This window comes from Kogia breviceps, chromosome 1, assembly GCF_026419965.1.
Source record: "Kogia breviceps isolate mKogBre1 chromosome 1, mKogBre1 haplotype 1, whole genome shotgun sequence".
Classification (NCBI taxonomy): Eukaryota; Metazoa; Chordata; class Mammalia; order Artiodactyla; family Physeteridae; genus Kogia; species Kogia breviceps.
The window spans coordinates 58814352-58829191 of record NC_081310.1 but is presented as its reverse complement, the minus strand read 5'-3'; the positions used below and the strand labels follow the sequence as shown (position 1 = coordinate 58829191).

Sequence of the window (14840 nt, the reverse complement as noted above, 5' to 3'; positions counted from 1 at the left end):
TCATTCTCCCTTTTGATTTGTACTTGGATGGCTGGGGAGTCCCCGTGAACATGAATTGCAGGTCTAGTATATGCGAGATTAGTCCTTCTCAAAGTTTGGTCCTGGGACAGACTGTAGCAGCATCTCGTGAAATGCAAATTAGAAATGCACACTCTTGAGCCTCACCCCAGATATACTGATTCAGAAACTCAGGGTGGAGCCCGGTTACTAGTATTTTAATAAGTTCTCTGGTGTTGTTAATACATACTAAATCCAGTGTACTAAGCGTTTCACATGAATACCTCATTTAATTCCACAAAGCCTAAGGAATTGGGAGCTAAGATGTCTGACTCACAGGTGAGAGACAGGGGTTTGGAGAAGTTAGTGACTTGCCCCAGGTCCTCACCTGGCAAGTGAACTCTGGGTCTGCGGGATCCCCTGCATTATTGCCTCCCCCTCACCACTGCAACTGCAGTGCCTCTCAGAAGTGGGATGTGTTTGTTCCCAGAGGGCTTCCCTCGGGCAGACGTGGGAGGCAGAAGTAAATGGTGAAGACGGAGCATTCCCCTGGGCTGGTGAACAGATTAGCCAGCTGTTCCTATGTGGTTTGCAAGACCAACTGGACTGTTATCTTTTATGAGAATAGGCAAATATTTAGCCCTGGGGCTATCCCACTATTAAGCTGGCACTAAGAAGGCATTCCTAGTGGTTTGCACCCCGAACACCTGCCGTCTGCCAAGCCTGAGTCTCAGCAGCATTGAGACCTGTTGGGGTGACTGAGGATTATGGCACCATCAATGACACGTTGAGCTCCCACCGCTTGCAGGAGGTGGAGGCTTCTAGAGGCTTCGCGATTTATCTTCCACCAGGTATGATTATGCCCCTTTAACAGATGGGAAAACTGAGGCCCCAAGAGGCTCAGGGACAAAAGCTCCTAAGCAAGGGGGGCAGGGCTCTGGCCCGCCCAGCTCTAATGATCATTCCTTCCAATATGCTACGCTCTGAGAAGCCAGTTCTCAGAGCCAGGCAAATCTGCTCCCGGCCTCGGCAGGCAGGCCCACTTTCCCTCTCGGCTCCCTGCCCCAGAAGACAGCCAACTGAAACCCACCAGCACAGGTGGGTAGAGCGCGGGAGAGCGGAGCCAGAGGAGCCCCAGAGGCACCTGTCAGCGGCCACACGATGGCGCTGTGGTTCAGGAGACTCTGGGTCCTGCCTGACACGGTCTCCGAGGAACGAGGGTCACGACCCGGGACCCTTGCGGGACGGGACCCACCAGGATAAGAGAGCTGCCTCGCGAACGACTCGACCCCAAGGAGGAAGAAAGAGGTTGTTGAGGACGCTCTCCCACGCCCACCCGACCGGGATGCCCCTCCCCTCCGTCCTCCGTCCCGCCTGTGACACGGAGGCCGCATCAGGGAGCGCAGGATGCAGAGGCAAGCCTGGGACTCCGCAGCGACACGCAGGCAGCCCCCAGGAGAGCTGCTTCTCCCTCCCGGCCCTCCCTTCCTCTTTGCCCCTCAGCTCCTCCCCTTCCCAGCCAGCCAGCCAGTCCCAGCCCACTGCTCTCGCACTGTATAATTTTTTTATAATTGAAATATAGTTGATTTTAAATATCGTGTTTGTTTCAGGTGTACGGCAAAGTGATTCATATATATAGAGAGAATTATTACAAGATACTGAATATATAATTTAAAACCATGCTCACAAGTTGAGGATTTTAAATATTGCAAAACTAAACATCAGAAACGATCTCTCGACTGTTAAGGCATGCTCCTACTTTAAAACTCAGCCATTGAATTTCCCTGTCTATATCAAAAATAAGTAACAGAAATAGGAGTCAGGGCTTCCCTGGTGGCGCAGTGGTTGAGAGTCCGCCTGCCGATGCAGGGGACACGGGTTCGTGCCCCGGTCCGGGAAGATCCCACATGCCGCGGAGCGGCTGGGCTCGTGAGCCATGGCCGCTGCGCCTGAGCGTCCGGAGCCTGTGCTCCGCAACGGGAGAGGCCACGGCAGTGAGAGGCCTGCGTACCACACACACACACACACACACACACACACACACACACACACACACACACACACACACACACACACAGAAAAAAAAAAAAGTAGAAGAAAAAAAAAGAGTCAGAGTCCTGTGCCTTCTGTTACCTCTCATTCCCAGAGTCCTTTCCCATCTCTTAAGAAAAACACGCTTGTGGGAGTGATATTTTGAGTTCAAATCCAGGATCTACCATTAAAAATCATGTGACACCAAGTGAATTCTTTAATCTCCTTGAGCCTCACTTTTCTCATCAATAAAATGAGAATACTACTAGTACCCACCTTACGGGTTGTTGGAAAAATTAAGTATATATAAACCATTTAGAATAGCGCTCTGACACATGGGAAGCGCTCAATAAATGTTACCATTATTATTTCTTTTCCTCTGATACACTGTGCACATCAGCCATTTGGCATTGAATGCAGACAGCCTTGTGCTTTTGGTTGACTCTTCATATAGGATGTCCCAAGGCCAGAGAGCTGTCTTCTATATCTCTGTGCTCCAAAACGCCCAGCACAGGCCCTCTCCTGGTGCATGATAATTACAGTGGGTCACAGTGGTCACCGCAAACCACAGCCTCCAGCTACAATTCTGCATTCATGTTGTCTTCTCCAGGTGGTGGGTTCTTACACAGATCTGCTGATGCAACTGCTGAGTGCTCCCCTTCTCTGCTGTGGGATGCGTGGTGCCCAGTTTTGAGTGATGAGAGCCTTTTACTCTCCTCTAGGCAGGAAGCCCCTCCTGCTTCCTGGGGCTGGGGGGATGCCTAGAGTGGGTGAGCGGTAGTGCCAAACTTGTTTTGTTTCCACTTAGGATTGGAGATACTGTGTGCTCCATATAAAGGCCTGCTTGGGCAGAGAGGAAGAAGCCGCCTCTAGACCCTTAGCCAGATTAAGACAGTGGGGAACACTTACCTCTGCTGGGCATGACCACACAGGTTAACAAGTCAGGTTGTAGATGTTTGCGTCTGGAGTTCTTGGTGGCTTCCGTTTATATTTTTCCTGACTTCTCCATCTCTAGGAGTCAGGGTCAGGTCTTTCTTTAACATCTGTCTCGGTCTTGCACTAACCAGTGCTTGGCAAAAGGACTTGCTAGCAGTGCACGATCACTCCACGTGTATTGACTGACTTTCTGACAAATTGGCTCTGGTGGGGGGGGGGGGGCTCAACCAAACTGGATGTCGAGCAGATCTTTTTAAAAGCTGCGATCCAACTCATTGCATTCCATTAGTGGACCCTGCTGAAGCTATTCACAGATCACTCAGCTGTCAATTAAAATCTAACGGCATATGCAAATGAGGGTGTTGGAGGTGTGAGCGGGACCTGGGGTGGAAATGGCTTCTAGTTCATCTAGGAAGTCTTCCTGGTTATTGGGGTAGGAGATAAAGCTGTGAGTAAAATGGACGCAGTTTGACAAAGTGAGAGGAGAGTGTGGTTTTAGGCCATAACCCACCCTTTCCTGGTTCAGGTCCTCACTTGAGTCATTCCAGGGTTCCCCTGCCAGCCCCTGAGAACATTCCAGTGTATGACATCTTTCAGGAAGCTAGCTGAGTTTCCTGGAGAACATCACCCACAGAGAGCCAGTCCACCACCTCCACCCCCCAGATCTTTCTTAGAAATCCTACCTGTCTGCAGCTAGAAATGAACGGAATAGAGGTGGAGGATTAAGCAATAACCAAATAGTGGGTTTGGGGTGCCGTGTTTACTATCTGGTTTCTTGTCAGGGCCCCTCAATGGCATCTACTCTCTGGGACAGGACACATTCAAATGAGAAATGTGAGTTGAGCCCAGGGGAAGGATGTCTGAGGGGCTCTTGGACACTCTGATCTCTCGCTCAGCTGGTGGAGTGGGGCTGGCACAGCCAGGAGCTCTCTCAAATCCTCACCTTCCTGTTTCTCTCTTGGGACTTTGAGAGGGAAATCTAAAGCGTGTGTCTCTGATTCATTTACTATGAACTCATCAAGCTGGTGCTTGGCAAGAGTCCTTGGATGTCTCAGAAAGGGCTTTTGGTTTGGTTTCATTTGTTTTTTGTGGTGCTTTTCCTTTGAAATAGGAAGTCTGTTTTTGCCAAGAGTACAGTGAAACACTAGATTTGAGGTTGGATCAGAGCACAAGAAGAAATTAAGATTTTCTCCTTTGTGCTTCCCAGTTTTTAACTGTGCAAAACAAGTGATAGATAACATTTAATTTGGCAAATTGGGTCCTATTATTATCCTCATTTTACAAATGAGAAAACTAAACCCAGAGAAGTTAAGTAAATTGCCCAGTCCACATAGCTAGCAAGCAGCAGTCTTATATACCTGCCGAGTACCAAGTACTACAGAATTTGGGGGGACTTAAAAAAATGCTGCAATTTTTTTTTAATCAGAAGAAAACAATTCATTTTAGGTCTGAAGAAGATGTTTTGACATATGATATTAATATATTTGACTTATACCAACACGGCCGTAAAAGTTTGAATTATTTTAGAAGCTGGCACTGTGTTAGGTACCAGGCAGAATTAGAGCATAACGGTGGCAGTTATTTGGTGCCACTGCCCTAGTGTAGGCTGACCATTAAGTGCAAAGTGATTCAGACACCACGTTATCCCCTCCCTGGGGGAGCCAGGCCCGCATCCTAACTCAGAGCAGCCTGTGCTTGACATAGTGCTACAAGGTTTGGACTAGGTAGCTTACAAGAGGCTTCATGGAGTTGGGAGTTGAGAAGAAAGAGGGTTAAACCCTCTTTAAGGAGGGAGACCGGAAAGTGGAGGCATTTTGAGGAATGGGGAATTCACTGGTATGGGGGAGACAGAGGCAGCTGATAGAGATGTTGTGTCAGTTATCAGTTAAAACTCTGTTCCATCATGACTTCTGAAGTTTTTCTTCTACATTTCACATGAAGGAGCCACATTTAACTGTGACATTCCATCAGTAATATTTAAGACCAAATTGTTACTTAAACTCACAATGATTATCTTTTATAACAGAAGAGTCAATAAGACTTTTCTTTTTTTTTTTTTTTTTTGGTACACGGGCCTCTCACTGTTGTGGCCTCTCCCGTCACGGAGCACAGGCTCTGGACGCGCAGGTTCAGTGGCCATGGCTCACAAGCCCAGCCGCTCCGCGTCATGTGGACTCTTCCGGGACCGGGGCACGAACCCGTGTCCCCTGCATCGGCAGGCGGATTCTCAACCACTGCGCCACCAGGCAATCCCCAAGACTTGTTTTCGTTCACAGTTCTTTTCTGTTAGATACTAGTGAATTCTTTAGCATTTCATTCTTTAGCATTCCACCACTAGTTAGCAAATTGTCCAAAAGGTCATAAGAAACCATCTCACTTCCTTATTTTTTGCATCAAAATGACATACTAAGTATTGCAGCATGTTTTCCATGGAGCAGACTGGTGGTTTACAAACAGGGATCCCCAGAGCTAAGGCTTGGTAAGGATGCCTCAAAAAAAGGGAACGGCCAGGGCCTGGGTGCTCGGGGTCCTTCTCCTGCTTTAACTGAGCAAGATATATATATACACATATATATGGATATATATATGTATATATACATACATATGTATATATATATATATATACACGTATATATATATATCATTTTATTTTTTATTGCACTTCACTTTATTGCGCTTCACAGATATTGTGTTTTTTACAAATTTGTGGCAACCTGGCATCAAGCAAGTCTATTGGTGCCATTTTTCCAATAGCATTTGCTCGCTTCATGTCTCTGTGTCACATTTTGGTAATTCTTGTAATATTTCAAACTTTTTTGTTATTATTACACTATGGTGATCTGTGATCAGTGATCTTTGATGTTAGTATTGTAATTATTTTGGCACTTTTTAGTGATAAAATATTTTTAATAAATTTTTATTTTCTCTCTCTCTCTATTTTTAAATAAATTTGTTTATTTACTTATGGCTGCATTGGGTCTTCTTTGCTGCTTGCGGGCTTTCTCTAGTTGCGGCGAGCAGGGGCTACTCTTCATTGCGGCGGGCAGGCTTCTCATTGCGGTGGCTTCTCTTGTTGCGGAGCACGGACTCTAGGCGCGTGGGTTTCAGTACTTGTGGCACGTGGACTCAGTAGTTGTGGCTCGCGGGCTCTAGAGCACAGGCTCAGTTGTTGTGGCACACGGGCTCAGTTGCTCAGCGGTATGTGGGATCTTCCTGGACCAGGGCTCGAACCCGTGTTCCCTGCATTTGCAGGCGGATTCTTAACTATTGCACCACCAGGGAAGCCCCTTATATATTTTTAATACATTTTTTTAGACATACTACTTTGGCTTAATAGACTGCAGTACAGTGTAAACATAACTTTTCTATACACTGGGGAACGCCCAAAATTGTGAGACTCGATTTATTGCAATATTCACCTTATTGTGGTGATCTGGAACCAAGCCCACAATACCCGAGGTATATATAATATATGTAGAGCTTCTATTAAATATTTCTTTCTTTTCAAATTTATTTATTTGTGTGTGTGTGTGCGGTACGCGGGCCTCTCACTGCCGTGGCCTCTCCCGTTGCGGAGCACAGGCTCCGGACGCGCAGGCTCATTGGCCATGGCTCACGGGCCCAGCCGCTCCGCGGCATGTGGGATCTTCCCGGGCCGGGGCACGAACCCGTGTCCCCTGCATCGGCAGGCGGACTCTCAACCACTGCGCTACCAGGGAAGCCCGAAATATTTCATTTTTGAAAAAGGATTTCTCGGGGGCTTCCGTGGTGGCTCAGTGGTTAACAATCCGCCTGCCGATGCAGGGGACACAGGTCCGAGCCCTGGTTCAGGAAGACCCCACATGCCGTGGAGCAGCTAAGCCCGTGCGCCACAACTTCTGAAGCCCAAACGCCTAGAACCCATGCTCCGCAACAAGAGAAGCCACCACAATGAGAAGCCTGCGCACCACAACAAAGAGGAGCCCCCGCTCGCCGCAACTAGAGAAAGCCCGTGAGCAGCAGTGAAGACTCAATGCAGCCAAAAATTAAAAAAAAAATTTTTCTAAAGGATTTCTCGGAACTTCCCTGGCAGTGCAGTGGTTAAGACTTTGCCTTCCAGTGCAGGGCGTGTGGGTTTGATCCCTGGTCGGGGAGCTAAGATCCCACATGCGTCATGGCCAAAAATCCAAAACATAAAGCAGAAGCAATATTGTCACAGATTCAATAAAGACTTTAAAAACGGCCCACATCGGGTTTCCCTGATGGCGCAGTGGTTGAGAATCGCCTGCTAATGCAGGGGACACGGGTTCGAGCCCCAGTCTGGGAGGATCCCGCATGCCGCGGAGCGGCTGGGCCCGTGAGCCACAATTACTGAGCCTGCGCGTCTGGAGCCTGTGCTCCGCAACAGGAGACGCCGCGATAGTGAGAGGACCGCGCACCGCGATGAAGAGTGGCCCCCGCTTGCCAAACTAGAGAAAGCCCTCGCACAGAAACGAAGACCCAACACAGCAAAAATAAATAAAATAAATTAATAAACTCCTACACCCAACATCTTCTTTAAGAAAAAGGTCCACATCAAAAAAAAAAAAAAAAAAAGCGGAGGAGGGGGGATTTCTCTGAAAAAAATGTTTGAAAATCACTGCTGTAAAAACTTGAAGAAAGGTAAACGAGAACTCCAGGAACAAGTTTATTTATTTATACTCTGCCTATTCCAAGAGCAACCTAAAGTGACTTACAAGACTAGATATGACACAACAAGGGTTTTTTGCTTGTTTGTTTGTTTGTTTGTTTTGTTTCAGTAAAGAAGGAACAGGAAAGAGGGGAAAGTAGTGGTGGGAAAAGTCAGATGTTGCCAGGGTAAGGTTTAGGCACCAGTGCCGGGGCTGAGGGGCTGCTGGCGGGTTGGGAAGCAGAGGCTGCAGCTGGTGGGCATGGTGCCCCAGAAGGGTCATGTAGACACAGCCATTCTCCACCTGCAAGAGGAGATGACACCTTGGGCAGGGCCCCGAGCTCCTCATGGATGTTCCTAGAAAATTCGTTAGAGTCCTTTAAAGGAACTTTAAGACCCTGGACAAGCACATCCTCCTCTCTCCTGGCAAGCAGCCTTATCCCCCCCTTCCCTGACAACCCACAGACCAGGGCAAAGGCAGGGCTCTGCCTGCCCACCTGGGTGTCTTCAGTCCTCTGCCGCCACAGCCCCCCCCTCACACTACCATACACAGGCCAGCCACCTCCCCAAAAATTATCGCAGAGGGACAAAACCCAGAACGTCATACCCAAGGATCTCTGCTAAATAAGAATAGCAGGGACTTCCCTGGTGATCCAGTGGGTAAAAGACTCCGCGCTCCCAATGCAGGGGGCCGTGGTTAGATCCCCGGTCGGGGAACTTGATCCCACATGCGTGCTGCAGCTAAAAGTCCACGCGCTGCAACTAAAGATCCCGCGTGCCACAACAAAGATACCGACGCGGTGCAGCCAAAATAAATAAATAATTTTTTATTTTTTTTTAAAGAATAGTGTGTTGACTCCATGCCAGACACTGTTCTGACCCCTTTGTATGTGTTAACTTCTCTGATTCTCACAACAACACTATGATTATTTCCATCTGACAGATCAAGGAACAGAGATGCAGCGAGGTTAAGGTCACTTTCCCAAGGGGATATGAATGGTGACAGTGCTGAGATTTGAACCCGGTTTGGCCCTATGCTCGTAACTACTCATCATGCAACCTCTCAGTCCGCCAACCCGTTCCAGCCAGCTGGCTGGGGGTAGAAAGTGAGTGATGCTCTCTGTCCCTGAGGTTGCACTTCTGACGTTTACCCTCAAGTGGACCTCTCAGCCTCATTCTGTTCTATCCTGTTTGGTGGCCACAGATGGCACTTTGCCCTCTGTCCAGCCATTCACTGGTGCTGTCGATTCCAAGGAAAACCCAAGGTTTGAGGGAGTGAGGGAGCTCAGGGCAGGCCTTCCTCACAGTGGAAGGCTAAATGTGAAAGACAGCATCATGGTTGGTCCGCGGTTCCATCCTATTGACAATAATAATTGTGACAGGTGCCACTGACAGCAGGTGATGCTCCAGACATCTTATATGCATTCTGTCATTTAATCCTCAAAGCAACTGAGCTGGCAGTTGCTGTGGGATTTCGCTGTGGGATGTGGGGATGGGGGTGGGAATTAAAGCCTAGAGAGGTTAAGTAACTCCCTAGAGGACACAGCGAATTCCCCTCTGCTTCCCCCCGCCCCCTAGGGCTGCAGCACCTCTGCTCTCTCCACGGTCACCGCCCCGTGCCCTTGTGCTTCCTAAACCCATTTGCACAGAAGTTCCTTCATGATTTCTCAGGATCTTTCTTTGCTTCTCCTCCTGCCTCAGACTGTCAGTTCCTCAAAAACCAGGGCTGTATTTACCAGTTCTCTTTATGGCCTCTCCTCTCCAACGCCAAGGGCCCCACGTGAAGCTTTTCATAAGGTGGACCCTAGTGAGGTGCTCCAGGTTCTAATGCAGCTATCACTGCATTAGCAGCTGGCACCACTGGTAGAAATGCACAAATTAAGAAACAGCCAAAAATCTGCTCATCACTCCAAAGAACTCTTCACTTGCCTAGATAGGCATAAAGCATGTGTCTGTCTAAACCTTTCAGAAAAACGCCTACCCATGAGTGTCTAAGACCCAACCATATAAATCATGATGCAAATGAGGCAGTAGCCACGGGGCTGGTTGCCAGTCCACACAGCCAATTGCATCTGCTCATAAGCAGAGACACCACAATACTGGCAGGAAAACCCCACTCCTCCAAGCTCGTCCCTGCCCTGATGACTCAGAGATAACCGTGCAGCACTTTACTTGGCAGCCTCTCAAAGCAGCCTCTTAGCTTCCCTGCCAATCCTCCTGCATCCCCACCCCGACCCGGCACAGGCGGGGAGAGGTGATCACAGAAGAGCTGTTTCTGGCTGTCCTTGCAGGACAGCAACAGTGACTGCCCAGCCTTGCTCAGGAAAACACATTCATGTAACCCCGAGCAACCCCTGGGCAAGCAGCGGCGATAGAAGGAAACAGGTGTGAGCCTGGCTTAGGTTTGGGGAAAGCATCATTAACTTGAACAGTGCACAGACTTTGTGACAACGTAGTGATGGGACCAGAGTTTACTTTTGTACAGTGAGGAAACTAATTTCTTAGCAAACTAATCCAATTCTTTGTTCATTTGTTCAATGCATAGATAAGAACACACTCAAGGAGTGTTAGAAAACGCCCTAAAAATGGCCAAGAAAAAAAAAAATGGATAAGAGAATCCGTCATAGCACCCTGGTCTATGGGTGAAATCAGGCATTTTCAAGCTGTTTCGAAGCCCTCACATGTAGCAGGAAAACAGACCTGTGAATCTTAGTGCTTCCCTCTTTGTTGTGGCAGATTCACAGGACCCTCTTTTTTAGCCCTCTGTCACTCCACTCCATGATAATACGTATCCTTGAAAGAAATAAAAGCCCTTGTGCTTTACAATATTTAAATAATTTATTTTTAATTTTATTTATTTTTGAGGATGTATCTTTTTAAAATATTTATTTACTTATTTATGTATTTTTGGCTGCATCGGGTCTTAGTTGCAGCACACTGGATCTTTGGTTACGGCGTGTGGACTTCTCTCTAGTTATGGTGTGCGGGCTCCAGAGCACATGGGCCCTGTAGTTGCAACACGCGGTCTCACTAGTTGTGGCGTGCGGGCTTAGTCGCCCCGCGGCACGTGGGATCTTTAGTTCCCAAATCAGGGATCAAACCTGCGTCCCCTGCATTGGAAGGCGGATTCTCAACCACTGGACCACCAGGGCAGTCCCAGTAATTTATTTTTAATTCTGTTTGCTCTCTCTACCTATGAGATGACCCCAAAGAATGACTTTTTAAAAATCACTTTGGCTTTGGAATGTCCTAAGTCTTTGCCACTCAAAGTTTGGTCCACAGACTAGCAGCACTGGCATCACGTGGGAGCTTGTTAGAGATGCACACTTTCATCATCCAGATATCCTGGGTCAGGGTCTGCGGTTCAGCAAGATCCTCTGATGCTTCCAATGCAAATTAAAGTTTGAGAAGCACCTTGTTGGATATTATCTTCATGGGCAGTGACTTTCCTTGCAGAATTTTGCTTTGCTCCCAAGGATGCTAACAGGGGCTCGTCTTCTCTGAGCGTATGCCTTGTCCTGGGGACAGCCAGCCCTGGGCAGAGTTGAGGGCGGGAGGAGCAGAGAGAGAACAACCCAAGGACTGCAAGGACAGTTCACGTAGGGAGTATGTGCATGTCATGACCTTGGCAACTGGCCTCTAGATCAAGAGGAGCAAATGAGGGGAAAGAAGCCCAGAAAGCAGGCTCTCCCGGGAGGGCAGCAGCGGGGTGCGAAGAAGCACCTGTCTTGATGCAGGTGGTAGGAAGGAAGAGAGAAGCCCTTCAGGCTCAGCACAGTGACCCACGGGGTCTCTATTTCAGCCCAGCCCACAGGGTAGGTGGGCTAGGGGCCGAAGAATGGTCAAAGGCAAGGAGCCAGCCTGAGAACTGGACCCAGACCTTATCCAGATGTCCTGGCCTGTCCGCCCCTGACTTGTGCTGAGCATATGAGAGAAACAGGTTGTGATTCATGGGCAAAGAGGTCAAAGCTGGCCTTGCCTCCAGCTGACAGACCAGAGGAAGCCAGTGGGAGGGGGAGGGGGGTGTAGATGGCACCGACTTAGAGCCAACCGCTGCACGGGAAAACTTGTGTAATTTTCTCTGGAAAAGTCCTGAGCCCACAGGATGAGCACAGCAGGAGCCACACCACTTTATACCCTTAAGAGATCATTCTAGTATTTCTTTCCTCCTTGGTGTTTCCTAGACAGAAGTCAGACCCCTGACTGTAGGGACGTATACTGAGCCCTTTGAGTTACCTGTTGAAGAAAGTCTTTCTTGACCTTAACGGGTGGAGGAAGCCCTCCCAAATCCCTTCACAATCTCTTCCCTCTCCACCCTTTTATATCCTCAGCTTAGCTGAGAGGTTTCAATGATCATGTGATAAGCTCTCAGCTACTTTTGTGGTACATTTTGCATACAGGCTAGCACTGCCTTTGGAATGTGGCATCTACTGTAAATTGATAGCTGAGTCAAAACTTTAACATTATATCTTGTGGTATGGGAAACAGAAAAAAAAAAACCTGGGAAAACCCTAAGTGCTTATCAATATTGGTTCAGTACACTGTAGAATACATGCAGTGGTTAAAAAGAACAAGGCCCCTTTTGATGTATGAACATGAGATGGTAACCAAGCTGTATTATGGGCAAAAGCAAGCATCTTGTATTGTCTTAGTTATGTCTAAAAGGAGAGGGAAAGACGTTCACATCTTGTCTTTATATGCATAGAATATTACTGAATGTACATACTAGAAACTGGATTGTCCACTACTTCTAAGTAAGGGGCCTTAAAGGTCAGAGTTCAGGGGAAGAGTTAGCTCTTACTGTGTAGGGGGTCTCCGAAGTTTGTTTGTGTTTTTTTTTTTTTTTTTTTTTTACTGTAAGTATAGATTACATTTTCAATTCCCAAAAGATTATAGAGTCATTTAAAATGGTGATTATGAAAATTAATGAAGCAATATGGAAAATTTTATGATGTAATGTTAAATGAAAAAAGCAAGATTCAAAGTCATTAGGTACGTTCTGATTTCAGTCATGCAAAGGTAAGCAAACGAATGAAGACATGACGGACATGAACAAAATTTAAGAGTAGTTTTGTTATGGTTGCTGAGATTTTCCAAACTTATAAAAATTAACTTTATTGAAGTATATACACAAAAACGCACCCATTTTAAGTATACATTTGGATGAATTCTGACAAATTCATACACCCATGTAATCAAGTTACAGAACATTTCCATCATTCCCCAAAGTTTCTTTTTGCCCCATCCCATTCAGTCCTGACCTGCAATCAGTAATGTCACTAGAAATTAGATTTGGCTTTTCCAGAGTTTCCGATAAATGGAATCATACAGTGTGTACCCTTTTTGTGTCTTGGCCTTTTTGCCTCAGCATAATGTTTGTATCCATCCTCCTCTTCTTCCTCAGTAAATCCTGGGCAATGTACCTAGCTAAAAGATTACACTTCCCTGCATTCCTTGCAACTAGATGTGGTCATATGATACAATGATGGCCAAAGAAACATAACTAGAAGGGTCATGTGGGACTTCTGGAAGGCTCTGTAAAAGTGAGAGGCAGACCACCTTTCTCTTTCCTTCCCCTTTCTCTTGCTGATGGCCTGGAATATGGACTTGATGAATGGGGCTCCAGCAGCCATCTTGGAATATGAAGTGACCCTAAGGATAACCAGGAAAAGAAAATGAGCCTAGGTCTCTGATGACACAGTGGAGCTGCCATACCAGCTTGACTCCCTTCCTTTCAGACTGCTTTTAAATGAGACTACATATATATCTTGTTTAAGTGCAAATCTTTGGCGTTCCAAATTATCTGTAGTTGAAACTAATGCTACTTACTCCATCAGCCTTCTAGCACTATCTGATGATTTTAAATTATGTATATGTTTGATTAAAAAATAAATTTTAATTTAAAACAAGCTTTTATATCAATTCTGGCAAAAACAGTTCAAGAAAAACATCACAGACCGACATCGTTCATAAATACAGATACAAAAATTCCTGACAAAATTCTGGCCAGTTGAATCCAGCAATATGTTCAAATAATGCACCACGACCACATGGGGTTTCCCAGGAGTGAATGGCCAACTCAGCATCTAAACAACAATCAGTGTACTTGACCACATTAACAGAATGAAGGATTAAAAATCAAGTAATCAGGGCGTCCCTGGTGGCGCAGTGGTTGAGAGTACGCCTGCCGATGCAGGGGACGCGGGTTTGTGTCCCGGTCCGGGAAGATCCCACATGCCGCGAAGCGGCTGGGCCTGTGGGCCATGGCCGCTGAGCCTGCGCGTCCGGAGCCTGTGCTCCGCAATAGGAGAGGCCACAGCGGTGAGAGGCCCGCGTACCGAAAAAAAAAAAAAAAAATCACGTATTCAGCTCAATAGATGCAGAAAAAGCATTTGAAAAACACCAATAATCCTTCACGATAAAAATGCCCAGAAAACTAAAACTAGAAGTGAATTTCTTAAACTTGACAAAAGGCAACTCTGAAATAAAACTACAGCTAACAACATACTTTATGGTGAAAGATTGAAGATTTCCCCTGAGAGAGGGAACAATGAAAAGATAACTGCTCTTAACCCATCTATTCAATTCTAGGCTGGAGCCTTTAGCTAATGCATAAAGCAAGAACATGAAATAAAAGTCACACAGTTTGGAAAGGAAAAAGTAAAACTTTCTTTACAGGCAGCATCATTGTCTACAGAGAAAATTCCAAGAAATCCTTAAAAAAAAACAAACAAAAAAACACCAAAACTAGAATTAGTAAGTGAATTTAGCAAGGTGAAAGGACACATGATCAACACACAAAAACCAATAAACCAGCACGAACAACTGGAAAATTACAATCTTACAAATCCCATTGACAATAATATCAGAAAGCATCAAATATTTAGGGATAAATTTACTGGAAGATGTGCAACACATCTACAGTGAATTTTTATAATACATTGTATAAGCCGAGAGATATTTAAAATGTTTAAATAAAAGACTAGATAGTATCACCCGCATGGATTAGAAGGTTTAAGATTATCAAATTTCAATTCTCCCCAAATTGACCTATAAATTTAATGCAACCATATTTGAAGACAACTGTGGTTTCTAGACAATGACAAGATAATTCTAAATTAATATGAAATTTAAAAAATAATACAGTAAATCTAAAATTGAATAAAATAAGATTAATGCTGTAAAAGAGACACATATGAGATTCTACAATAGCACAGAGGAAGGAAGA

At 46.2% G+C, this 14840-nt stretch overlaps 1 long non-coding RNA gene across 1 annotated transcript in view; it reads right to left on the bottom strand.

Annotated features, from left to right (window-relative positions):
- Positions 1-14840, bottom strand: part of LOC136794072 (uncharacterized) — a 321393-nt gene that overhangs the window by 185817 nt on the left and 120736 nt on the right. The gene's annotated exons all lie outside the window — the stretch shown is intronic.